The sequence below is a fragment of the Pseudophryne corroboree genome, chromosome 8 (genome assembly GCF_028390025.1).
Source record: "Pseudophryne corroboree isolate aPseCor3 chromosome 8, aPseCor3.hap2, whole genome shotgun sequence".
NCBI classification, from domain to species: Eukaryota; Metazoa; Chordata; class Amphibia; order Anura; family Myobatrachidae; genus Pseudophryne; species Pseudophryne corroboree.
Window position 1 is genome coordinate 83,033,904 of NC_086451.1, and position 25,158 is coordinate 83,059,061.

General features: G+C 48.4%; 1 protein-coding gene across 1 annotated transcript in view; it reads left to right on the forward strand.

The window, feature by feature from the left end:
- The window catches only part of SETX (senataxin), a 176,445-nt gene that overhangs the window by 70,474 nt on the left and 80,813 nt on the right, over nt 1-25,158 (forward strand). The window lies entirely within an intron of this gene.

The window sequence follows — 25,158 nt, forward strand, 5'->3', positions numbered from 1 at the left end:
TGACAAACAAGCTGAAATAATGGATATGTTCTATCTGGGGAAACCTTTTTTTTTTTTTTTTTTTTTCCTTTCTCTTTCAGCAAAGCTGGGGAACAAGGGAGCATGGAATTGCATGTTGTCTGGAGGAGTTGGCACATAAACTATACTGTGGCTTTAAACTCCAAACTCCTCACCCCTGCAACCCCAGAATTCCAGTCTTTATGTGCTTCATAGAGTAGGACACGTTTTCAGGGCTGCTGTGCAGCCTTTGTTGTAGCTAAATGATGTTTACTTTTATTTATGTTTGTTTTTGTTTCTTTTTGGTTAGATACTGTGCGGTACTTACAGCAGCACACAGTGTGAGTGTGTGCGGCTGCTGGGAGCTGTATTTGGCTTGCCGTGCGGTAGCTGCAACAGGATGCGATCAGCGGGGACCCCCTACTGCACTCCGGTCTCTACGGAGACCGCCAGGACCTGGGGATAGTGCGTGCTTTCATCCTTCTAGAGGATGCAGGAGTGACGGTGATTTCCTGGATGGCGGCGCCATCTTGCCATTTTGCACATGGCGGCTCCCTGCAGTGAGAGCACAGGCATAAAGCTTCAAAACTGTTTAACATATCAAATTAAGATTTGGGGGTGGCTATCTCATATCTTAGGTGCTTTCCCCTTTCTGTACATGGGATTAGCACTTTGCGGAGATGAATGCGCTGAGGGAGGGGGCGGAGCCTTGGCTGCTGGTCTCCCCTCCACATTTCAGCAAATGTGGTACAATCATAGTTATTGTGTACCACTTCACATGCAGGGATGGGAGATAAGTGCATTTTCTGTGTCATGGTCTCCCCTGAGCTGCACACAGCAGTTAGTACAGGCTGCCTTGCTTCAGGGAAGAAGGGAAAGTCAATCTAAAAAATGTACTCCTCATGCTGTGCTGCTCAGTTCCTGTGTCCTGGTACAAGTCTCAGCTCTGCTCCTCTCCTCTACAACTGTCGGTAGATCGATAAGTATTATCTTTCTACTATTATTGGGTTACTATGTGATTCATCGCGAACTACGGGCGCTCTTCACACCGTTGTAAGGGGCTTACGCCCCCTTAACCCTTGCACGCCCTTGTGGCTTGCAATATTTGTATTGTATAGAGCACAGGTTCTCAAACAGTGCATGTTTTGCAGGTAACCCAGCAGTTGCACAGGTGTATTAATTACTTACTGACACATTTTAAAAGGTACATAGGTGAAGCTAATTATTTCGCTTGCGATACTCTGAGGAGACCTGCAAAACATGCACTGTGTGGGGTCCTGAGGACCGAGTTTGAGAACCTATGGTATAGAGTATTACCTCCAATCATAACTGTATGAGTGGTTAAATATTGCACGGCCAAAGGGCATGCGATGGTTAAGTGGTAGTAGCCCCCTGCAACGGCATGAACAGCGCAAGCAGGTCCTGATGAATCACCTAGTAGGTGCTGTGGTTGGGGGAATGGGGAAGGGGGTCCTGGGGTGCCACGGGTGGGGGAGGGGCGGTTGCGGGAGTGTTATGGGTGAGGGCGGGGCGGGTGCCACGGGTGGGGATCCCGCTGGGGGGGGGGAGGGGGGGGGGGCGCGGGTGGAGGTCCGGCATCACTGCGGGTGGGGGAGGGGCGGGCGAGGGGGTTTTATGGGCGAGGGAGCGGTGTGTATGGGGCTGCCGCGGATGGGGCCCGGAGGTATTGCGACTGGGAGCTGTAGTTCATCTACTTCCCTGTAATGCAGCGTGTTGGGACACCGGCGCTAACAATAGTGACTAGCTGGCAGAACTGACTCGCTGAATCAATGTAAAAGGTGAGAGTGCTGTGCAGTGTCAGTGACACTGCACAGCACTGTCACCTTTTACATTGATTCAGCGTCTAGACATTACCCTCCTCAATATCACCCACTCTATCCGTTACATTAGCTATCTCGGGGCTTCCAGGCCGGCAGCTCAGGTGCTGCGTTGCGGAGTCAGGGGTTTGGGTGCTGCTGTGGCGGGGCTCAGAGAGTATGCGGCGCAGGGAGGGCTATAAAAACCTTCTGCTGCGCTGCTTTCATACACGGTGGCCCAGCAGCTTTTGTTCCACCTGCGCCGCGGCTAGGGAGTGGGGATTGTTGATGCCGGAGGGGGCAGGCGGACTGGCAGCAGTACATAGGACGCTGCAGTAGAGGGCTTTTTTTATTTCCCTATCTACAGCGCAGAGACTTGATGCAGTCGCATACCCTCCAACTGTACCTTTTTGACAGATACAGTAACTTTTTATGGTCTGTACCGATTTTTGGCTCTCCAAACTTTCATTGATTTTATAGGAAAAGGGGCTTGGCTTTACCCATCGCCAAGCCCCCTTTTCGAATTAATACCGATTTTTACGTGTAAATTGTTGGAGGGTATGATGCTGCAGATGCAGTGGGCCTATTTTGGGGTGTGGACCTGGGGCTGCAGCTCCATCAGCAGCAGCCAAAGGGCAGAGCCTCCCATTGGATGTAACCTGTGTGGGAGGGCGTTTCTCACCCAATCAGCTGTGGACTGGGTGTGATAGACCTGCTGCTAACCTAATGAGAGCTCCTAGCCACGCCCAGCGTTATACACACAGTCACTCTGGACTATTATATAGGAGATATCACATCAACTCAACACAGGTTTCAGACTGACCGTTTCAGATTTGAGGAAATTTGGTATAATAAATGCTGCCATGGGTATAAAGAAAACGCCCGAAACTTAGTCTATGTTCAACAGTTTTGAAGTGTTATGCCTTTTAAAGCACTAATTTTTTCATGAAAAATGTGCTATTAATGTGTGTTTAAATTGCTCTTGCAGCTCACATTATTAAGCTAGAGAGTAGAGGGCAAGGTTTCATTTTAAACCCATTTTACGGGCTTTCATATGATATATAATACAGCAGTGTTTCCATAAAAATTTCAAAAAACAAAATTTTGATTTTCTCAAATGGCCAATATTTAAAAATTTATAAAAAAATCTCAAAAAAAGTACATACTGTTGTTAATAAATCCCCAAAGTTTTTTTTATTTTGTAGCTGCATTATTTAACCGCGGCTAATTGGATATCCTCCTGACTGTTTATGAAATATGTCCGTAACTATTACAGCTGTTACTATTACATCCAGTGCATCCGGAAAGTATTCACAGCGCTTCACCAAAAATAAATACGTTTTCCCCCAAAGTTTTTTATTTTGTAGTCCAGTTCACTACATTAGGGGAATGCATGTTCCTCTTCAGGTGTGTTTGGGGACGAGATTGTACAGACTGCGCTTGCTCCCACTTCTGTGCAGGCGCATAAACTTAACTGAAAAGAGACTCCATGTGGAAAGACACTTCAATTGTGTTAAACAGGCCCGCATTTTAGATATAACTGGATCACTATAAGTGGTCCCAGGGACAGGATAGGTTTGGGTGAGCTTAAAATAGCGAAGAAAGTCCATTTGTCACTAAGTTAAGCCCACCCAAACCTACTCTGTCCCTGGACCATTTGTCACATTTGAAACAGCGGAGTGTTTAATTTCTAAGAGGTATCAGTCTGGAAGAATGTGTTCTGGGAGCCAGAAGGAACAGCAACTCTGAAAACAGGTGCTGGGTGGGAGAGACACAGCAGACTGGGAGCAACACTGTACTCACGAGAAGAACCCTCAGTCACCCGGTTATCATGGACCAGTGCTCAAGCTACTGTACAATTCTCCCATTTGTGGTGTATTACAAGGAAAAACAAAAACTGAACATCTTAGCTATGCTGTTATTTCAGACTGTCTGTCTGGAACACAACAGAGTGACCATCTACTGCTTACAGAGGAAACTCAAATACGTTTGAAAAATCGCCAAAAAAGATTTGGTCAGATGCACAATTTAGGTATATATTTGCTGCTTCATATGGCGACACAGCTTCAGAGTGCAGCTGATAATAGGACAGTACTTTGGGCCTTCACACTCGTATCCAGGATATGGTGTTTTAACATGGTATTGCCGAGACTATCCCATCTAACAGTTATTGCTCTTGTTCACCCGCTACAACAAGAACTCCACCTTTGTTCCTTGTTGAGGCTACATGGCTTCTTCCAGCCCATATGGTACTTTTGTGTTTTGAACACCGAGTTGGACTGGGATTCTTTTTACCTTACTGCAGTGGCATAGTCTCTTAAAATAGTTGCAAGTAAGAGTGTTTTTCCATTCCATCTAGCCATCTACTCTGATCGCGGTCGCGTCACTGTATTTAAGCAATGTATTTATGCAGTACGTTTTACTGCACGGCTTTAACATCACTTGGCCTACACAGTTCAGGTGCTTCAACATCCCATCTGTGTCCTAACTTACGGATGTCTTGCTTCCTGAACTTTATCACCAGTGGTCTGTTACTGCCTAGTCCGTCTATCTTGTTGGGCAAATATTTGTTGCACACAATCGACTCCTTTTTGGTGACCGTTTCATACTCCGGGTTCCCCTAACAGGCTATTTCAATTGATAATACTCCCAAGCTGATCGTGCTGCTCAGCATCTCCTTTTGGTTTTATATTTGGCCGTACCTCAAGGTTTTTGAACATGGAGTGCTGTGACCTTGCATCTTCAGCACCAACACCTCCAGTCGTTATAGCTGGGTCTGACACTCAGTTTGCATTCAGCCATTCAGTGGTTGTGTAGGTACGGTGAAGTGCAGCAGTGAGCTAGTGCTAGTACTAATCTTGCCTCCGTAGAGATTTTTCTGACTGTGTTCTAAGAGGTGTTTAGACTAACAGTAGAAGACTACAAGGCTAACTTCTGTATGCTTAATTATACCCCTTTCACACCGCCAATGCCGGATCCCACCCGGGAACTGGAAGCTGGTCCTTCCCGGATGGGATCCCGCATTGGACGTTGCCATAGCAGCAGAGGGTGGAGCCGGGGGCGGTGCTGAGAGATGAGATACTCTCCGCGCCACCTCTCCCTGTTGTAGTGAACGGGTCCCGGGTTGCATCGACCCGGGAGCCCGTTTACGCTGCCACTGACCTGCTATTCAACCCGGGAATAACACTGCTTTACCAGGTCCGATGACCCGGGATTTCGACTATGGCACTTTCACACCGCACGCTGACCCGGCAATATGCCGAGTCGATACTGGGTTATTTGTGCAGTGTGAAAGGAGTATTATAAAATCGGGGTTTTAACCACTTAACTGATTTTTTTTTTTTAAACTGCTATACCAACTCCCCCGGCCATATGGGTGTAGTATGGTATGTCGGCGGCCGGGCTCCCGGCGACCAGCATACCGGCGCCGGGAGCCCGACCGCCGGCATACCAACAGCATGGCGAGTGCAAATGAGCCCCTTGCAGGCTCGCCTCGCTGCGGTCACTATTTTTTCTCCCCCCAGTGGGGTCGTGGACCTCCACGAGGGAGAATATGTGTCGGTATGCCTGGTGTCGGGGATCCCGACATTCGGCAACCAGAAGACCACCCGGCCATACAACTATGGGGATACTCAAAGGCAAACTAGCACTCTGCAGCCACATTGCTCGGGGGCAACTGCACAGCAATCAACAACAAACCCTGCACCCACCTTTAATGTACGGCTATCCCTCTCTGGCAACTAATCACCTTGGCCACACAACTAAGGGGGTACCCACAGGCAAAACACCCCTCTGCAGCCAAAACCGGGGGTAAACCATCCCTCCCGCTCTGTGTACACATCTTTACCCCCTCCAAAGACTTGATCCCTGGGCACGCATAGACCCTGTTATTTAGCGCTCTATGCAGCCAGAGTTTGGAAACAGCAGACAACGCAGGCTGCCATCCCTGGGCATGCGTAGACACTCTTATTGGAGAGCGCTATGTAGCCAGAGTTTGGAGACAGCAGACAACACAGGCTGGGACAGACAGGAGAAGTCATTGCTGGCTGGGATGGACAAGCAGTGCAGGCCAGGACGGACACTCAGCACATACACTCCTGTGCATGAAATGGCTGCCACAATACATGCATGCCAACGAATCTCCACGAGGGCTGAAAAGGATCTGCTTCGCCCTCCGTAATCTGGTAGCCAGGCAGCAATATCTAGGGGCCATGGCAACCTGGCCCCTTGGATTTGTCAAGCCCTGTGCAGAGCAGGTGCACCGTGACAGGGGCCGAAGCAGCCCCCAAAGCTTTTTCATGTTATTATTTTTCTTTCCACTGGGCAGTCAGCGCTGTAGTCTGTTAGAAACTCCCGTTTGGCCAGAGCCTCAGACGGGAACTTGCGGCAGCGGACAACACACTGTGCGACTAGCACCGCTTGCTGCTGGGACCCCGGGACTGCGTGGCCGGCAACGGGGGACAGGTAAGAGGGTCCCCTCATTGGAACCCGCATCTAAATACGTCTCCCTGGACACATAGTGGACCGTAGCGCTGGCGTGGACACTGTCTCCGGGCAGGGACTCCAGTAGACCACCAGGGCTTAAGATGCACAGGTCCAGGTGCTAAAAAACACCTATATACAAGGCCCCCCAAGAGTTGGGGTGGAAGACCACCAACTCTTTCTTCGAAGCTCATAAGGACCACAGAGAGCCCACCCTGACTCACCTGGCCTCTCTGGGTTTTTTATGGCATAGCCTCTGGTTCCTTTCTCCTGTCTGCGAGAAATTGGTCTTATATGCCCAACATCTTTTTTCTTTCCTCTTCCTGCTCTGAGCTGGTTAACAAAATTGAACACCTGGGCGTGGAGGCAGTGTTAAAGGGGAGAGGAGCCTAGCTTTCTGGGATACGCTGAAAGCTTTAACTGTTTGGTGCCTAGACTCTCATCTACCACCTACAACCCTGATGATCCCTGTGGACCCTTTGAAGAAAGAGACTTACTTTTTTTTTTTAGGAGTGAATTAGGTGAAGAACATGTATTTGAAATCCAAAATGATTTTATTTAAAAAAAATAACTTTTTTTCTCTGACGTCCTAAGTGGATGCTGGGGACTCCGTAAGGACCATGGGGAATAGCGGCTCCGCAGGAGACAGGGCACAAAAGTAAAAGCTTTAGGATCAGGTGGTGTGCACTGGCTCCTCCCCCTATGACCCTCCTCCAAGCCTCAGTTAGGTTTTTGTGCCCGGCCGAGAAGGGTGCAATCTAGGTGGCTCTCCTAAAGAGCTGCTTAGAGTAAAAGTTTTGTTAGGTTTTTTATTTTCAGTGAGTCCTGCTGGCAACAGGCTCACTGCAACGAGGGACTTAGGGGAGAAGAAGTGAACTCACCTGCGTGCAGGATGGATTGGCTTCTTAGGCTACTGGACACTAGCTCCAGAGGGACGATCACAGGTACAGCCTGGATGGGTCACCGGAGCCGCGCCGCCGACCCCCTTGCAGATGCTGAAGAGAGAAGAGGTCCAGAAATCGGCGGCTGAAGACTTCCCAGTCTTCTTAAGGTAGCGCACAGCACGGCAGCTGTGCGCCATTGCTCTCAGCACACTTCACACCAACGGTCACTGAGGGTGCAGGGCGCTGGGGGGGGCGCCCTGGGCAGCAATGAAAGTACCTATGCTGGCTAAAAATACATCACATATAGCCTCTGGGGCTATATGGATGTATTTAACCCCTGCCAGGTTGTCGGAAAAACGGGAGAAGAAGCCCGCCGAAAAGGGGGCGGGGCCTATTCTCCTCAGCACACAGCGCCATTTTCCTACACAGCTCCGCTGCTAGGAAGGCTCCCAGGCTCTCCCCTGCACTGCACTACAGAAACAGGGTTAAAACAGAGAGGGGGGGCATTTTGTGTGGCGATATTATAATATATTAAGATGCTATAAGGGAAAACACTTATATAAGGTTGTCCCTGTATAATTATAGCGTTTTGGTGTGTGCTGGCAAACTCTCCCTCTGTCTCCCCAAAGGGCTAGTGGGGTCCTGTGCTCTATCAGAGCATTCCCTGTGTGTGTGCTGTGTGTCGGTACGTGTGTGTCGACATGTATGAGGACGATGTTGGTGAGGAGGCGGAGCAATTGCCTGTAATGGTGATGTCACTCTCTAGGGAGTCGACACCGGAATGGATGGCTTATTTTGGAAATTACGTGATAATGTCAACACGCTGCAAGGTCGGTTGACGACATGAGACGGCCGGCAAACCAATTAGTACCTGTCCAGGCGTCTCAAACACCGTCAGGGGCTTTAAAACGCCCATTACCTCAGTCGGTCGACACAGACACGGACACTGACTCCAGTGTCGACGGTGAAGAAACAAACGTATTTTCCATTAGGGCCACACGTTACATGTTAAGGGCAATGAAGGAGGTGTTACATATTTCTGATACTACAAGTACCACAAAAAAGGGTATTATGTGGGGTGTGAAAAAACTACCTGTAGTTTTTCCTGAATCAGATAAATTAAATGAAGTGTGTGATGATGCGTGGGTTTCCCCCGATAGAAAATTATTGGCGTTATACCCTTTCCCGCCAGAAGTTAGGGCGCGTTGGGAAACACCCCCTAGGGTGGATAAGGCGCTCACACGCTTATCAAAACAAGTGGCGTTACCGTCTCCAGATACGGCCGCCCTCAAGGAGCCAGCTGATAGGAGGCTGGAAAATATCCTAAAAAGTATATACACACATACTGGTGTTATACTGCGACCAGCGATCGCCTCAGCCTGGATGTGCAGCGCTGGGGTGGCTTGGTCTGATTCCCTGACTGAAAATATTGATACCCTTGACAGGGACAGTATTTTATTGACTATAGAGCATTTAAAAGATGCATTTCTATATATGCGAGATGCACAGAGGGATATTTGCACTCTGGCATCAAGAGTAAGTGCAATGTCCATGTCTGCCAGAAGATGTTTATGGACACGACAGTGGTCAGGTGATGCAGATTCCAAACGGCACATGGAAGTATTGCCGTATAAAGGGGAGGAGTTATTTGGGGTCGGTCCATCGGACCTGGTGGCCACGGCAACAGCTGGAAAATCCACCTTTTTTACCCCAAGTCACATCTCAGCAGAAAAAGACACCGTCTTTTCAGCCTCAGTCCTTTCGTCCCCATAAGGGCAAGCGGGCAAAAGGCCAGTCATATCTGCCCAGGGGTAGAGGAAAGGGAAGAAGACTGCAGCAGGCAGCTCCTTCCCAAGAACAGAAGCCCTCCACCGCTTCTGCCAAGTCCTCAGCATGACGCTGGGGCCGTACAAGCGGACTCAGGTGCGGTGGGGGGTCGTCTCAAGAGTTTCAGCGCGCAGTGGGCTCACTCGCAAGTGGACACCTGGATCCTACAAGTAGTATCCCAGGGGTACAGATTGGAAGTTCGAGACGTCTCCCCCTCGCAGGTTCCTGAAGTCTGCTTTACCAACGTCTCCCTCCGACAGGGAGGCAGTATTGGAAACAATTCACAAGCTGTATTCCCAGCAGGTGATAATCAAAGTACCCCTCCTACAACAAGGAAAGGGGAATTATTCCACACTATTTGTGGTACTGAAGCCAGACGGCTCGGTGAGACCTATTCTAAATCTGAAATCTTTGAACACTTACATACAAAGGTTCAAATCAAGATGGAGTCACTCAGAGCAGTGATAGCGAACCAGGAAGAAGGGGACTATATGGTGTCCCTGGACATCAAGGATGCTTAGCTCCATGTCCCAATTTGCCCTTCTCACCAAGGGTACCTCAGGTTCGTGGTACAGAACTGTCACTATCAGTTTCAGACGCTGCCGTTTGGATTGTCCACGGCACCCCGGGTCTTTACCAAGGTAATGGCCGAAATGATGATTCTTCTTCAAAGAAAAGGCGTCTTAATTATCCCTTACTTGGACGATCTCCTGATAAGGGCAAGGTCCAGAGAACAGTTGGAGGTCGGAGTAGCACTATCTCAAGTAGTTCTACGACAGCACGGGTGGATTCTAAATATTCCAAAATCGCAGCTGATTCCGACGACACGTCTGCTGTTCCTAGGGATGATTCTGGACACAGTCCAGAAAAAGGTGTTTCTCCCGGAGGAGAAAGCCAGGGAGTTATCCGAGCTAGTTAGGAACCTCCTAGAACCAAGCCAAGTGTCAGTGCATCAATGCACAAGAGTCCTGGGAAAAATGGTGGCTTCTTACGAAGCGATTCCATTCGGCAGATTTCACGCAAGAATTTTTCAGTGGGATCTGCTGGACGAATGGTCCGGATCGCATCTTCAGATGCATCAGCGGATAATCCTGTCTCCAAGGACAAGGGTGTCTCTTCTGTGGTGGCTGCAGAGTGCTCATCTACTAGAGGGCAGCAGATTCGGCATTCAGGACTGGGTCCTGGTGACCACGGATGCCAGCCTGAGAGGCTGGGGAGCAGTCACACAGGGAAGAAATTTCCAAGGAGTGTGGTCAAGTCTGGAGACTTCTCTCCACATAAATATACTGGAGCTAAGGGCAATTTACAATGCTCTGAGCCTAGGAAGACCTCTGCTTCAAAGTCAACCGGTGCTGATCCAGTCGGACAACATCACGGCAGTCGCCCACGTAAACAGACAGGGCGGCACAAGAAGCAGGAGGGCAATGGCAGCAAGGATTCTTCGCTGGGCGAAAAATCATGTGATAACACTGTCAGCGGTGTTCATTCCGGGAGTGGACAACTGGGAAGCAGACTTCCTCAGCAGGCACGACCTCCACCCGGGAGAGTGGGGACTTCATCTGGAAGTCTTCCACATGATTGTGAACCGTTGGGAAAGACCAAAGGTGGACATGATGGCGTCCCGTCTGAACAAAAAACTGGACAGGTATTGCGCCAGGTCAAGAGACCCTCAGGCAATAGCAGGGACGCTCTGGTAACACCGTGGGTGTACCAGTCGGTGTATGTGTTCCCTCCTCTGCCTCTCATACCCAAGGTACTGAGAATTATAAGACGGAGAGGAGTAAGAACTATACTCGTGGCTCCGGATTGGCCAAGAAGGACTTGGTACCCGGAACTTCAAGAGATACTAAGAAGGGACTTGCTTCAGCAAGGATCATGTCTGTTCCAAGTCTTACCGCGGCTGCGTTTGACGGCATGGCGGTTGAACGCCGGATCCTAAGGGAAAAAGGCATTCCGGAAGAGGTCATCCCTACCCTGGTCAGAGCCAGGAAGGAGGTGACCGCACAACATTATCACCACATTTGGCGAAAATATGTTGCATGGTGTGAGGCCAGGAAGGCCCCACGGAGGAATTTCAACTCGGTCGATTCCTGCATTTCCTGCAAACAGGAGTGTCTATGGGCCTCAAATTGGGGTCCATTAAGGTTCAAATTTCGGCCCTGTCGATTTTCTTCCAGAAAGAATTGGCTTCAGTTCCTGAAGTCCAGAAGTTTGTCAGGGGAGTACTGCATATACAACCCCCTTTTGTGCCTCCAGTGGCACTGTGGGATCTCAACGTAGTTCTGGGATTCCTCAAATCACATTGGTTTAAACCGCTCAAATCTGTGGATTTGAAATATCTCACATGGAAAGTGACCATGCTGTTGGCCCTGGCCTCGGCCAGGCGAGTGTCAGAATTGGCGGCTTTGTCTCACAAAAGCCCATATCTGATTGTCCATTCGGACAGGGCAGAGCTGCGGACTCGTCCCCAGTTTCTCCCTAAGGTGGTGTCAGCGTTTCACCTGAACCAGCTTATTGTGGTACCTGCGGCTACTAGGGACTTGGAGGACTCCAAGTTGCTAGATGTTGTCAGGGCCCTGAAAATATATGTTTCCAGGACGGCTGGAGTCAGGAAAACTGACTTGCTGTTATCCTGTATGCACCCAACAAACTGGGTGCTCTTGCTTCTAAGCAGACGATTGTTAGTTGGATGTGTAGTACAATTCAGCTTGTACATTCTGTGGCAGGCCTGCCACAGCCAAAATATGTAAATGCACATTCCACAAGGAAGGTGGGCTCATCTTGGGCGGCTGCCCGAGGGGTCTCGGCTTTACAACTTTGCCGAGCTGCTACTTGGTCAGGGGCAAACACGTTTGCAAAATTCTACAAATTTGATACCCTGGCTGAGGAGGACCTGGAGTTCTCTCATTCGGTGCTGCAGAGTCATCCGCACTCTCCCGCCCGTTTGGGAGCTTTGGTATAATCCCCATGGTCCTTACGGAGTCCCCAGCATCCACTTAGGACGTCAGAGAAAATAAGAATTTACTTACCGATAATTCTATTTCTCGTAGTCCGTAGTGGATGCTGGGCGCCCATCCCAAGTGCGGATTGTCTGCAATACTTGTACATAGTTATTGTTAACTAAAACGGGTTATTATTGTTGTGAGCCATCTTTTCAGAGGCTCTGCTGTTATCATGCTGTTAACTGGGTTCAGATCACAGGTTGTACAGTGTGATTGGTGTGGCTGGTATGAGTCTTACCCGGGATTCAAAATCCTTCCTTATTGTGTACGCTCGTCCGGGCACAGTATCCTAACTGAGGCTTGGAGGAGGGTCATAGGGGGAGGAGCCAGTGCACACCACCTGATCCTAAAGCTTTTACTTTTGTGCCCTGTCTCCTGCGGAGCTGCTATTCCCCATGGTCCTTACGGAGTCCCCAGCATCCACTACGGACTACGAGAAATAGAATTATCGGTAAGTAAATTCTTATTTTTTTACACTTGTAATAAAAAATAAAAAAATATCCGTTTGTGGATCATAGGTCGGAAACATCGAGACCATCGCAACTTTCATTTTAACAGCCACCATGTACACACTAGGGGGGCTTTTGGGGTTAATTTACCCTTCCCCCAGCGGCTTCTATTGTTCTTCCGGCGCCGGGTGGAGGGTCCTGCGTTTATCCCTACTTCTAGGTTCCTGTTTACGGGGCGTGGGCGTATTCTCCTACTACTGTTTTTCATCTGCCAATTGCACAGTGGAATCTTTATCTGTTCCGGTCAACTCTCAAACAGGATCCGGTTGAGCCTTTGCACTCAGCAGATCGTCAATCCTTTTATAGCAAAGCTATCTTTCTTCTGGCTAATGCGACAGCCCATTCTGTTACCAGGTTGGGGGTTTTGTCTTGCCTTGTCCTTGACGTTAAAGTGGTTCGCCTTACTGTTCCTACGTTCATGCAGTAAGATGGCTTGGTTTTTCACTTTAAACCAGAAATAGTGTTATTTCCTACATAGTGCAAGGCGACCAACACTATAAAAGGTGTACGTAGGGGCAGTGGCGATCTCCAGGGCAGCATAACACAAAGCTTTGGTGAAATAAGTCTGTCGTGCAGCTCTCTGGTCCTCTGTCCATACGTTTTTAGCATTTTCAGGTTCTTGCCTCCGGCAACACTCGCTGTAGACATGCGGTTTTCTGGTCAGGTAGCCTGAGCATTCACTCCCCAGAGGGCAGCTGTTGAATGTCCCATGGTCCATTGTTCCTCAGCCTTGCTGAAAGAGGATTTTTGGTCACTTACAGTTGAATCCTTTTCTCTGAAGCAGGCAGGGGAACACTGCGTTCCCTCTCTCGCGCTCAGTCGTGCGAGATCTGGTTCATGATTGTCTTTTCCCTTCTGGTTTGTTTGATAGTTAAAACAATTTCATTGGGTTCCTGCTGCTCCTTTCCGGACTCTTTTAAAGACGTACTGGAATTCCAGGGTTGCGGGGGAAAGTATTGTGGAATTTAATGCTACAGTATAGTTTGTGCCAGTCTGCAGTCCCATGGTCCAGCGTTCCCCAGCCTGCTTCAGAGAAAAGTGTTCAATGGTAAGTGACCAAAAATTGCAGGAGGTGCGGGATGCCGGCCAATCTCGGCCATTTTTTTTAAGGGGCAATTACTTATAATGCATTGTTTTACCTTGTAAGTGATTGCTCCTTTAAAAAAACGTCCTAGATCGGCTGGCATCCTGCATCTCCGATGTCCGATCTGTGGCTCCATTACATCCCGCCCCTCGTGTCTTCATCCTTGGAACTCAAAGAATTCCACCGTGCAGTACTTTGTTGTGGTGCATAGTTGTGAAGATACCGGTCCAGTTTTAGGAGTTTTGCCAGTGGTGCTTACATTGTGGTCCACATCGTCGTCACTCTGTGCTTTTTTTACAAAATTTTAATGGATATTGCCTCTTTTGGTAGCAGGCTGTTCATACATGGGCATATCTCCCCTTCCATTGAGGATGGATTTTATGCTTGCTGCTCATTTAGTTTTTTTTTGTCCTAGAGCGAGACAGACCAACCCCCTGGAAATGCTTTGTCTCTATTGTAGCCTGCATGTTGTCCTGTTGCTGGACTTATTACAGGTGGAAGAAATAGTTTTTACTAGGTGTAAAACATAACCACTGTCTGTTACACATCTTTGTCACCCTACATCCTTGCAGACAGGGATTTAAGGTATTTATAGCCATGACATGTAAATAAAAAAAATAAAAAAAGCACGAAGTCCTGATATGGTGATTAGTGACTTGTGTTTACATTTTAATAGACTCTATATTTCTGCGTACACACGTTTTGTTATCTTTTATCTAGAATCCTGCCTTATAGAAAAGTGAGAAACTATATACAGGTTGAGTATCCCTTATCCAAAACGCTTGGGACCAGAGGTATTTTGGATATTGGATTTTTCCGTATGTTGGAATAATTGCATACCATAATGAGGTATCATGGTGATGGGACCCAAGTCTAAGCACAGAATGCATTTATGTTTCATATAGACCTTATACACACAGCCTGAAGGTCATTTTAGCCAATATTTTTAATAACTTTATGCATTAAACAAAGTTTGTGTACATACACACAATTCATTTATGTTCCATATACACCTTATACACACAACCTGAAGGTCATTTAATACAATAATTTTAATTATTTTGTGTATTAAACAAAGTTTGTGTACATTGAGCCACAGAAAACAAAGGTTTCTCTGGCTGGGTCCACAGGTTATCCACAGGATAACATTGGGATATGCCGGAGCGACAGCGGAAATGGCACAAGCTTTCTGGCCTCCCAGGATGCATCGGGGCTTCACCATATAATCCCGCCCACTGACTCAGTCAAATCAGTTTTTTGTTTGGTGCGGCAGGAGCCAGACCATGGTCACAGGGCTGCTGGTAATAACGCTGCCCGAAGCTTTTATTATTTTATTTTTATAGTCTTACTATGTTTTTTGAGTGACTTTTCTTAACAGCGTCTTAAACGCATATTAGTAAGAGTCGCTCCAACAACTCCCCACCGGGTCGCAACAACGCTTACCTTCGCGGTACAGTGCTGTCTCGATGGGCTTCTGTGTCGGATGTTTTAGCAGGTTCAGCAGACGTAACCAGGTTGTGACCGAAGCATCGGGGGAAGGTAAGTCTATGGATTTCCTCTTACTAGAGGGGTCCAGACACAGATACACTGCTTTTGGTGGAGACTACAAACAGTGTGTTGATGCGCCGAACACTCTCTGGTGCGACAGCGCTACGCTCTAGGGATCATATGCGCCAGGACTAGGTAGGGCCGCGATCCTTAGAGTTTAAGTCAACAGGGGGATTCAGACGCTCTCCTGGCCGCCCCCCCTCCTACGAGTTCATGACCAGTTTCCGCGCGTCTCCCGTCCATGAACTGAATGACCTCACTTCCGTCTCAGACGCTACCACGAGGGTACTCGGTCGCAGCTTAGACGCTGCGGTTGTGTACACTAGAGATCCCGCCTAGACCGAGTCGCAGGCCTTAGCGTCTGCATACACGTGGAAGTCACTGAGCGTCTGTGTCCGTCAGTGAGCGACTATGTCTTTCATCAGTTATCAGGAGCGGTAGTGTACATCAGTAGCGTCTGAATTCACTCAGCGTCTTGCGAGCGTATTTGTGGATATGGAAGTGTGGTGAGTCTCCCTGTATCCCACTCTATGGAGATATGGGTTATACAGTACTAAAAATTCTCTCTACTTGTTAGTATGAATTGTTAATTTTAGTACATATTGCATATGAGACCTGTGTATTACTGTGTTCAGCATGCTATGTTTGAAAAAGACCAGTTTAAAACAGAAATGCAATTATCCCACTTACTTGTAAGTTATTATGCTGGTGATTGTATTCTCATATGACAATGTTTAATGCTTTAACATGTGACTGACTGCTAGTATGTGTGCTGACTTTTTTTATGTTAGTCTTGTTCTGAACCTCCATTCAGGTGCACGGTTGTGATCAGATATATATAAATATGATTTCTCTAACGTCCTAGTGGATGCTGGGGACTCCGAAAGGACCATGGGGAATAGCGGCTCCGCAGGAGACTGGGCACAAAGTAAAAGCTTTAGGACTAGCTGGTGTGCACTGGCTCCTCCCCCTATGACCCTCCTCCAAGCCTCAGTTAGATTTTGTGCCCGAACGAGAAGGGTGCAATCTAGGTGGCTCTCCTGAGCTGCTTAGAGTAAAAGTTTAAATAGGTTTTTTATTTTCAGTGAGACCTGCTGGCAACAGGCTCACTGCATCGAGGGACTTAGGGGAGAGAAACGAACTCACCTGCGTGCAGAGTGGATTGGGTTTCTTAGGCTACTGGACATTAGCTCCAGAGGGACGATCACAGGCCCAGCCATGGATGGGTCCCGGAGCCGCGCCGCCGGCCCCCTTACAGATGCTGAAGCAAGAAGAGGTCCATAAATCGGCGGCAGAAGACTTTCCTGTCTTCATAAGGTAGCGCACAGCACTGCAGCTGTGCGCCATTGCTCTCAGCACACTTCACACTCCGGTCACTGAGGGTGCAGGACGCTGGGGGGGGGGCGTCCTGGGAAGCAATGAATTTACCTTAGTTGGCGAAAAATACATCACATATAGCTCCTGGGCTATATGGATGTATTTAACCCCTGCCAGTTTTCCAGTAAAAAGCGGGAGAAGAGCCCGCCGTGAAGGGGGCGGGGCCTATCTCCTCAGCACACAGCGCCATTTTTCCCACACAGCTCCGCTGGTAGGAAGGCTCCCAGAATCTCCCCTGCATCCTGCAACTACAGAAACAGGGTAAAAAAGAGAGGGGGGCACTTATTTGGCAAAATAACAGATATAAGCAGCTATAAGTGATAGACACTTATTGTAAGGTTGTCCCTATACATATATAGCGCTCTGGTGTGTGCTGGCAAACTCTCCCTCTGTCTCCCCAAAGGGCTAAGTGGGTCCTGTCCTCTATCAGAGCATTCCCTGTGTGTGTGCTGGGTGTCGGTACTTGTGTGTCGACATGTATGAGGAGGAAAATGATGTGGAGGCGGAGCAGAGTGTCTGTAACAGTGATGTCACCCCCTAGGGGGTCGACACCTGAGTGGATGTACTGTTGAAAATTACGTGACCTTGTCAGCTCTATATAAAAAAACAGTGGTTGACATGAGACAGCCGGCTACTCAGCTTGTGCCTGTCCAGACGTCTCATAGGCCGTCAGGCAGATGGCAGATACAGACGCCGACACGGATACTGACTCCTGTGTCGACGGTGAAGAGACAACCGTGATTTCCAGTAGGGCCACACGTTACATGATTGAGACAATGGAAAATGTTTTATACATTTCTGATAATACGAGTACCACCAAAAAAGGGGTATTATGTTCGGTGAGGGAAAAACTACCTGTAGTTTTCCTGAATCTGAGAAATAAAATGTGTGATGATGCGTGGGTTTCCCCCCGATAACAATTAATAATTTCTTAAAAAGTATTGGCTGCATACCCTTTCCCGCCAGAGGTTAGGATGCATTGGGAAACACCCCCTAGGGGGGATAAGGCGCTCACACGCTTGTAAGAACAAGGGCTCTACCCTCTCATGAGATGGCCGCCCTTAAGGATCCTGCTGATAGAAAGCAGGAGGGTATCCAAAAAAAGGTATTTACACACATACTGGTGTTATACTGCGACCAGCTATCGCCTCAGCCTGGAGGTGCAGTGCTGGGTTGGCATGGTCGGATTCCCTGACTGGAAATATTGATATCCTAGATAAGGATAGTATATTATTGCCTATAGAGCATTTAAAAGATGCATTTCTATATATGCATGATGCACAGCGGAATAATTGCCGACTGGCATCAAGTATAAGTGCGTTGTCCAATTCTACCAGTAAAATGGTCAGGTGATGCGGATTCCAAACGTCATTTGGAAGTATTGCCTTTGAAAGGGGACATTTGGGGTCGGTCTTTTAGACCTGGTGGCCACGACAACAGCTGGGAAATCCACGTTTGTACCCCAGGTCGCCTCTCAAAATAAGACGCCGTATTATCAGGCGCAGTCCTTTGTCGGCAAGCGGACAAAAGGTTCCTCTTTTCTGCTCGTGACAGAGGGAGAGGAAAAAGGCTGCAGAGATCAGCCAGTTCCCAGGAACAGAAACCCTTTCCAGCCTCTGCCAAGCCCTCAGTATGACGCTAGGGCTTTACAAGCTCAGGCACGGTGGGGGCCCGTTCTCAATGAATTTCAGTGCGCAGTGGGCTCACTCGCAAGTAGACCCCTGGATCCTTCAGGTAATATCTCAGGGGTACATATTGGAATTCGAGACGTCTCCCCCTCGCCGTTTCCAAAAGTCGACTTTACCGACGTCTCCCTCGGACAGGGAGGCAGTTTTGGAAGCCATTCACAAGCTGTATTCCCAGCAGGTGATAATCAAGGTACCCCTCCTGCAACAGGGAACGGGGTATTATTCCACACTATTGTGGTACCGAAGCCAGACGGCTCGGTGAGACCGATTCTAAAATCTTTGAACACTTACATACAGAGGTTCAAATTCAAGATTGAGTCACTCAGAGCAGTGATTGCGAACCTGGAAGAAGGGGACTACATGATGTCTCGGGACATCAAGGATGCTTACCTTCATGTCAAAATTTACCCTTCTCACCAAGGGTACCTCAGGTTTATGGTACAGAACTGTCACTATCAGTTCAGACGCTGCCGTAGGGATGGTCCACGGCACCCCGGGTCTTTACCAAGGTAATGGCCGAAATGATGATGTTCCTTCGAAGGAAGGGAATTTTAGTTATCCCTTACTTGGACGATTCCCTGATAAGGGTAAGATCCAGGGAACAGTTGGAGGTCGGTGTAGCACTATCTCAGATAGTGTTGCGGCAGCACGATTGGATTCTCAATATTCCAAAATCGCAGCTGGTTCCGTCGACGTGTCTTCTGTTCCTAGGGATGATCCTGGACACAGTCCAGAAAAAGGTGTTTCTCCCGGAGGAGAAAGCCAGGGAGTTATCCGAGCTAGTCAGGAACCTCCTCAAACCGAGCCAAGTCTCAGTGCATCAATGCACAAGGGTTCTGGGTAAAATGGGGGCTTCCTACGAAGCAATCCCATTTGGCAGATTCCACGCAAGAACTTTCCAGTGGGACCTGCTGGACAAATGGTCCGGGTCGCATCTTCAGATGCATCAGCGGATAACCCTGTCACCAAGGACAAGGGTGTCCCTCCTGTGGTGGTTGCAGAGTGCTCATCTTCTAGAGGGCCGCAGATTCGGCATTCAGGACTGGGTCCTGGTAACCACGGATGCCAGCCTGCGAGGCTGGGGAGCAGTCACACAGGGAAGGAATATCCAGGACTTATGGTCAAGCCTGGAGACATCACTTCACATAAATATCCTGAAGCTAAGGGACATTTACAATGCTCTAAGCTTAGCAAGACCTTTGCTTCAAGGACAGCCGGTGTTGATCCAGTCGGACAACATCACGGCAGTCACCCACGTAAACAGACAGGGTGGCACAAGAAGCAGAAGGGCAATGACAGAAGCTGCAAGGATTCTTCGCTGGGCGGAAAATCATGGGATAGCACTGTCAGCAGTATTCATTCCGGGAGTGGACAACTGGGAAGCAGACTTCCTCAGCACGACCTCCACCCGGGGAGAGTGGGGACTTCACCCAGAAGTCTTCCACAGGATTATAAACCGTTGGGAAAAACTCGACAGGTATTGCGCCAGGTCCAGGGACCCTCAGGCAATAGCTGTAGACGCTCTGGTAACACCGTGGGTGTACCAGTCAGGGTATGTGTTTCCTCCTCTGCCTCTCATACCCAAGGTACTGAGATTGATAAGATGGTGAGGAGTAAGCACTATATTCGTGGCTCCGGATTGGCCAAGAAGGACTTGGTAACCGGAACTTCAAGAGATGCTCACGGAGGATCCGTGGCCTCTACCTCTAAGAAGGGACCTGCTCCAGCAAGGACCCTGTCTGTTCCAAGACTTACCGCGGCTGCGTTTGATGGCATGGCGGTTGAACACCGGATCCTGAAGGAAAAAGGGCATTCCGGATGAAGTCATCCCTATCCTGATCAAAGCCAGGAAGGATGTAACCGCAAAAACATTATCACCGCAATTGGCGAAAATATGTTGCGTGGTGCGAGGCCAGTAAGGCCCGACGGTGGAAATTCGACTGGGTCGATTCCTACATTTCCTGCAAACAGGAGTGTCTATGGGCCTGAAATTGGGGTCCATTAAGGTTCAAATTTCGGCCCTGTCAAATTTTCTTCCAAAAAGAACTAGCTTCAGTCCCTGAAGTTCAGACGTTTGTAAAAGGGGTACTGCATATACAGCCTCCTTTTGTGCCTCCAGTGGCACTTGGGATCTCAATGTAGTTTTTTTTTTTTGGATTCCAAAAGTCACATTGGTTTAAACCACTTAAATCTGTGGAGTTAAAATATCTCACATGGAAAGTGGTCATGCTGTTGGCCCTGGCCTGGGCCAGGCGCGTGTCAGAATTGGCGGCTTTATCCTGTAAAAGCCCTTATCTGATTTTCCATTCGGACAGGGCGGAATTGAGGACTCGTCCTCAATTTCTCCCTAAGGTGTTTTCAGCATTTCACTTAAACCAACCTATTGTGGTGCCTGCGGCTACTAGGGACTTGGAGGATTCCAAGTTGCTGGACGTAGTCAGGGCCCTGAAAATATATGTTTCCAGGACGGCTGGAGTCAGAAAATCTGACTCGCTGTTTATCCTGTATGCACCCAACAAGCTGGGTGCTCCTGCTTCTAAGCAGACGATTGCTCGTTGGATTTGCAGTACAATTCAGCTTGCACATTCTGTGGCAGGCCTGCCACAGCCAAAATCTGTAAAAGCCCATTCCACACGGAAAGTGGGCTCATCTTGGGCGGCTGCCCGAGGGGTCTCGGCTTTACAACTTTGCCGAGCAGCTACTTGGTCAGGGGCAAACACGTTTGCTAAATTCTACAAATTTGATACCCTGGCTGAGGAGGACCTGGAGTTCTCTCATTCGGTGCTGCAGAGTCATCCGCACTCTCCCGCCCGTTTGGGAGCTTTGGTATAATCCCCATGGTCCTTTCGGAGTCCCCAGCATCCACTAGGACGTTAGAGAAAATAAGAATTTACTTACCGATAATTCTATTTCTCATAGTCCGTAGTGGATGCTGGGCGCCCATCCCAAGTGCGGATTGTCTGCATTACTTGTACATAGTTATTGTTACAAAAATCGGGTTATTGTTGTTGTGAGCCATCTTTTCAGAGGCTCCTTCTGTTATCATGCTGTTAACTGGGTTCAGATCACAGGTTGTACAGTGTGATTGGTGTGGCTGGTATGAGTCTTACCCGGGATTCAAAATCCTTCCTTATTGTGTACGCTCGTCCGGGCACAGTATCCTAACTGAGGCTTGGAGGAGGGTCATAGGGGGAGAAGCCAGTGCACACCAGCTAGTCCTAAAGCTTTTACTTTGTGCCCAGTCTCCTGCGGAGCCGCTATTCCCCATGGTCCTTTCGGAGTCCCCAGCATCCACTACGGACTATGAGAAATAGAATTATCGGTAAGTAAATTCTTATTTTTCAGTCACAAATTGTGTAGTCATAAACAGAAAATGACCTTGTCTGTGAGTGGCAAAAGTGACGAGGAGAATTTATCAGGCACTCCTATGTCCCTAACATGTTTATCTTGTAAAACAGGGTTAATTGACCAATTGGTCACATATGAGGGGTTATGTGCGAACTGTTTTGCTTTTCAGCAAAGTAAAAAACAGGATTTGGTTCAACAACCAACAGAGCCACCGTGGAGTATGTTTGCAAAGACTTTGTCTTCAATAGCGGACAGGTTAACTCCGGCAGCACCACCCCAGGGGTTAGGTTACACTGTTAACCCATACATGCAGCTCCCTTCCTATGGTTTGGTTCCAGTAGCTTCTACAAGTAACCAAGGGACAGGTAAGACTAAGACAGATACGTCTATGTGGCAAACTACACAAGATGATACAACAGATGATGATACAGTATATTCAAATACTCCGTATGATGATCAGTCGCAGAGTTTTAGTTCAGAGGATGTAGCTGAATTTATTAATGCTGTGAAGACTGTTCTCTCCTTGGAAGAGCCAGCTAAGACAGTGTTAAAATCTAAAGCACCTGTGTTCAAACGAACAAAATCAGTGAGAACTGAATTCCCAGCGTCAGATGATCTGACGGAAATGATGAAAGAATCCTGGGCGACGCCCAGTAAAAGGTATAAGATTCCGAAAAAATGGGGTTCTTATTATCCATTTCCAGCTGCGGATTGTTCGAAAAGAGAAGTTCCTCCGAAAGTAGATGCACATATACTGTGACTTGTGCATAAATCTGCTTTACCACTGTCATCTACCTCACTGAATGATGTCACAGACAGAAGGGTAGATAGCTTTTTGAAAAATATATTTTCTCTCTCAGGAGCAGTGGTAAGACCTGCTATGGCTTCGGCCTGGATAGCAAAGGCAATGGGCGAATGGATAGAGGAACTAGAAAATGGTCTCTCTCCTCCTAATAGGGAGAAAGACTATAATTTTAGCCGTTTAAGACAATCTGCCCAATTCTTGGAAGAAGCGGCAATTGATATGGGTACAATCGCTTCTAGAGAATCAGCCTTGACGGTAGCCGCTCGTAGAGCAATTTGGCTGCGCACTTGGAAAGCAGATGCAGAATCCAAGAAAGATTTGGAAGCATTACCTTTCATTGGTAATATGTTGTTTGGCAAACAATTGTCTGATATTCTAGAATCGGAAGCGGAGTCCAAAAAGGTCAGATTTCTGGTTAGTTATAACCCTAAGACTAGGGGTTCAAAGTTTCGGCCATTTCGTTGGCAAGGCAAAGCAAAGGCTAAAGAGAAGTCTAAGCAACCCCACTTCAAAGCCAGGGGTAGGAAGCAGTGGGCTAGCAGAAAGCCAGCTTCCAAACCTGAACAGAAACCATCAGCCTGAAGGGACGGGCCTCCGCCTGGAGGATTCCAGGGTTGGGGGTCGACACCTTCGTTTTGAACACATATGGCAACAGTCGACGACAGATGCTTGGGTGCGGAAGGTGGTATCTTGCGGGTATGGGTTCCCATTCAGGAGGCAGCCTCCTCAAAGATTTTTTTTGCACCAGCCCGTCTCGTATAGAGTCGAAGGCCAATGCCATGCAAGAAGCAGTCCAAAAATTACTGCAGTCAGGTGTGATTGTCCCACTACCTCCATCACAAAGGGGTCAGGGGTTTTACTCCAATCTATTTTTGATTCAGAAGCCAAATGGGTCATTCCGACCAATTCTTAATCTCAAAATGTTAAACAAATACATTTGGATTCCAAGGTTCCACATGGAGACATTACGATCCATAATGTTGGCTATGGAACCGGGAGATTACATGGTATCGCTGGATGTACAGGATGCTTACCTACATGTGCCTGTAGCACGGTCTCATCAGTGTTACCTCAGGTTTGCCATCCTCCAGGAACATTTTCAGTTCCAAGCCTTGCCCTTCGGGCTAGCAACAGCACCCAGGGTGTTTACCAAAATTATGGTGGTTATGGCGGCTTATCTCCGCAAGCAAGGGATAAGAATATTCCCATACCTCGACGACTTGTTAATCCTAGCACATTCGCAGGAGTTACTTCTGAGCCATCTTCAACAGACAATAGTTTGTTTACAGAGACACGGGTGGCTCATAAATTGGGAAAAGTCGTCTCTGAATCCGTCACAGCGGATGGTTCATTTGGGGGCCATATTGGATTCAGGTCTACAGAAAGTTTTCTTTCCAGAGAAAAAGATAGTCAAGGTGCAGGTCATGACTCGGGAAACGTTGCGCACTCAGACAATGTCAGTCCATGCAGCAATGCGACTGTTGGGTCTGATGGTATCAACCTTCGACATGGTGGAATATGCGCAATTCCACTCCAGACCACTGCAGCACCTTATTCTGACCAAATGGAACCGAAATCATCAGACGATAAAAAAGCAGATGATAAAGTTTCCAGTAAACGTCAAAAGGTCTCTAGCGTGGTGGCTACAGACAGACCATTTAAACAAGGGGAGACCCTTTTGGATAAAAGAATGGCAAGTCCTGACAACAGATGCCAGTCTTCAAGGCTGGGGTGCGGTACTCGGAAGCCTATGGTTCCAGGGAAAATGGACCGTAAGGGAAAGTCGCCTGCCAATAAATCTGTTGGAAATAAGGGCCATTTATATGGCTCTAGTTCAGGCAAAGGACAGTCTGCAAGGAAGACCGGTCCAGATTCGCTCAGACAATGCGACAGCAGTAGCGTACCTCAATCATCAGGGAGAAACTCACAGCAAAAGATTGATGGAGGAAGTAACTCCCATTCTAAGATGGGCAGAACTTCATCTTCCAGCGGGTTCACTACGGATTGCCGGCGGTCGGGCTCCTGGCGACCAGCATACCGGCGCCGGGAGCCCGACCGCCGGCTTACCGACAGTGTGGCGAGTGCAAATGAGCCCCTTGCGGGCTCGCTGTGCTCGCCACGCTACGCGCGCCACACTATTTTATTCTCCCTCTAGGGGGGTCGTGGACCCCCACGAGGGAGAATAAGTGTCGGTATGCCGGCTGTCGGGCTCCCGGCGCCGGTATACTGAGCGCCGGGAGCCCGACCGCCGGCATACAGAAGACCACCCCTTCCAGCATTGTCCGCAGTATTTGTCCCAGGTGTACTAAACTGGGAAGCGGATTTGCTCAGTCGACACACCATTCAGGATACCGAATGGGCTTTACACCCAGAGGTGTTTCAGATAATAGTGAACAGATGGGGTCTACCGGAGATAGATCTAATGGCGTCTCGTCTAAACAACAAAGTTCCGAGGTACGGATCAAGAACAAAGGATCCCAGAGCGGTCCTTGTAGACGCACTATCAGTAAAATGGAAATTTCATCTGGCATATCTGTTCCCTCCAATATCTCTGTTACCCGGAGTAGTGAGAAAAATAAAGCAAGCAAAGGGAGCCATAATTCTAATAGCTCCAGCTTGGCCCAGAAGGCATTGGTACACAGATCTACTGAGAATGTCCATGGAAGCACCGATACTGCTCCCTCAACGTCCAGATCTGCTAATGCAGGGTCCTTGTCAGTCATCTGGATCGTCTGTCTTTGACGGCGTGGCTGTTGAAACCTCTATTTCTCTATCGTCCTAGTGGATGCT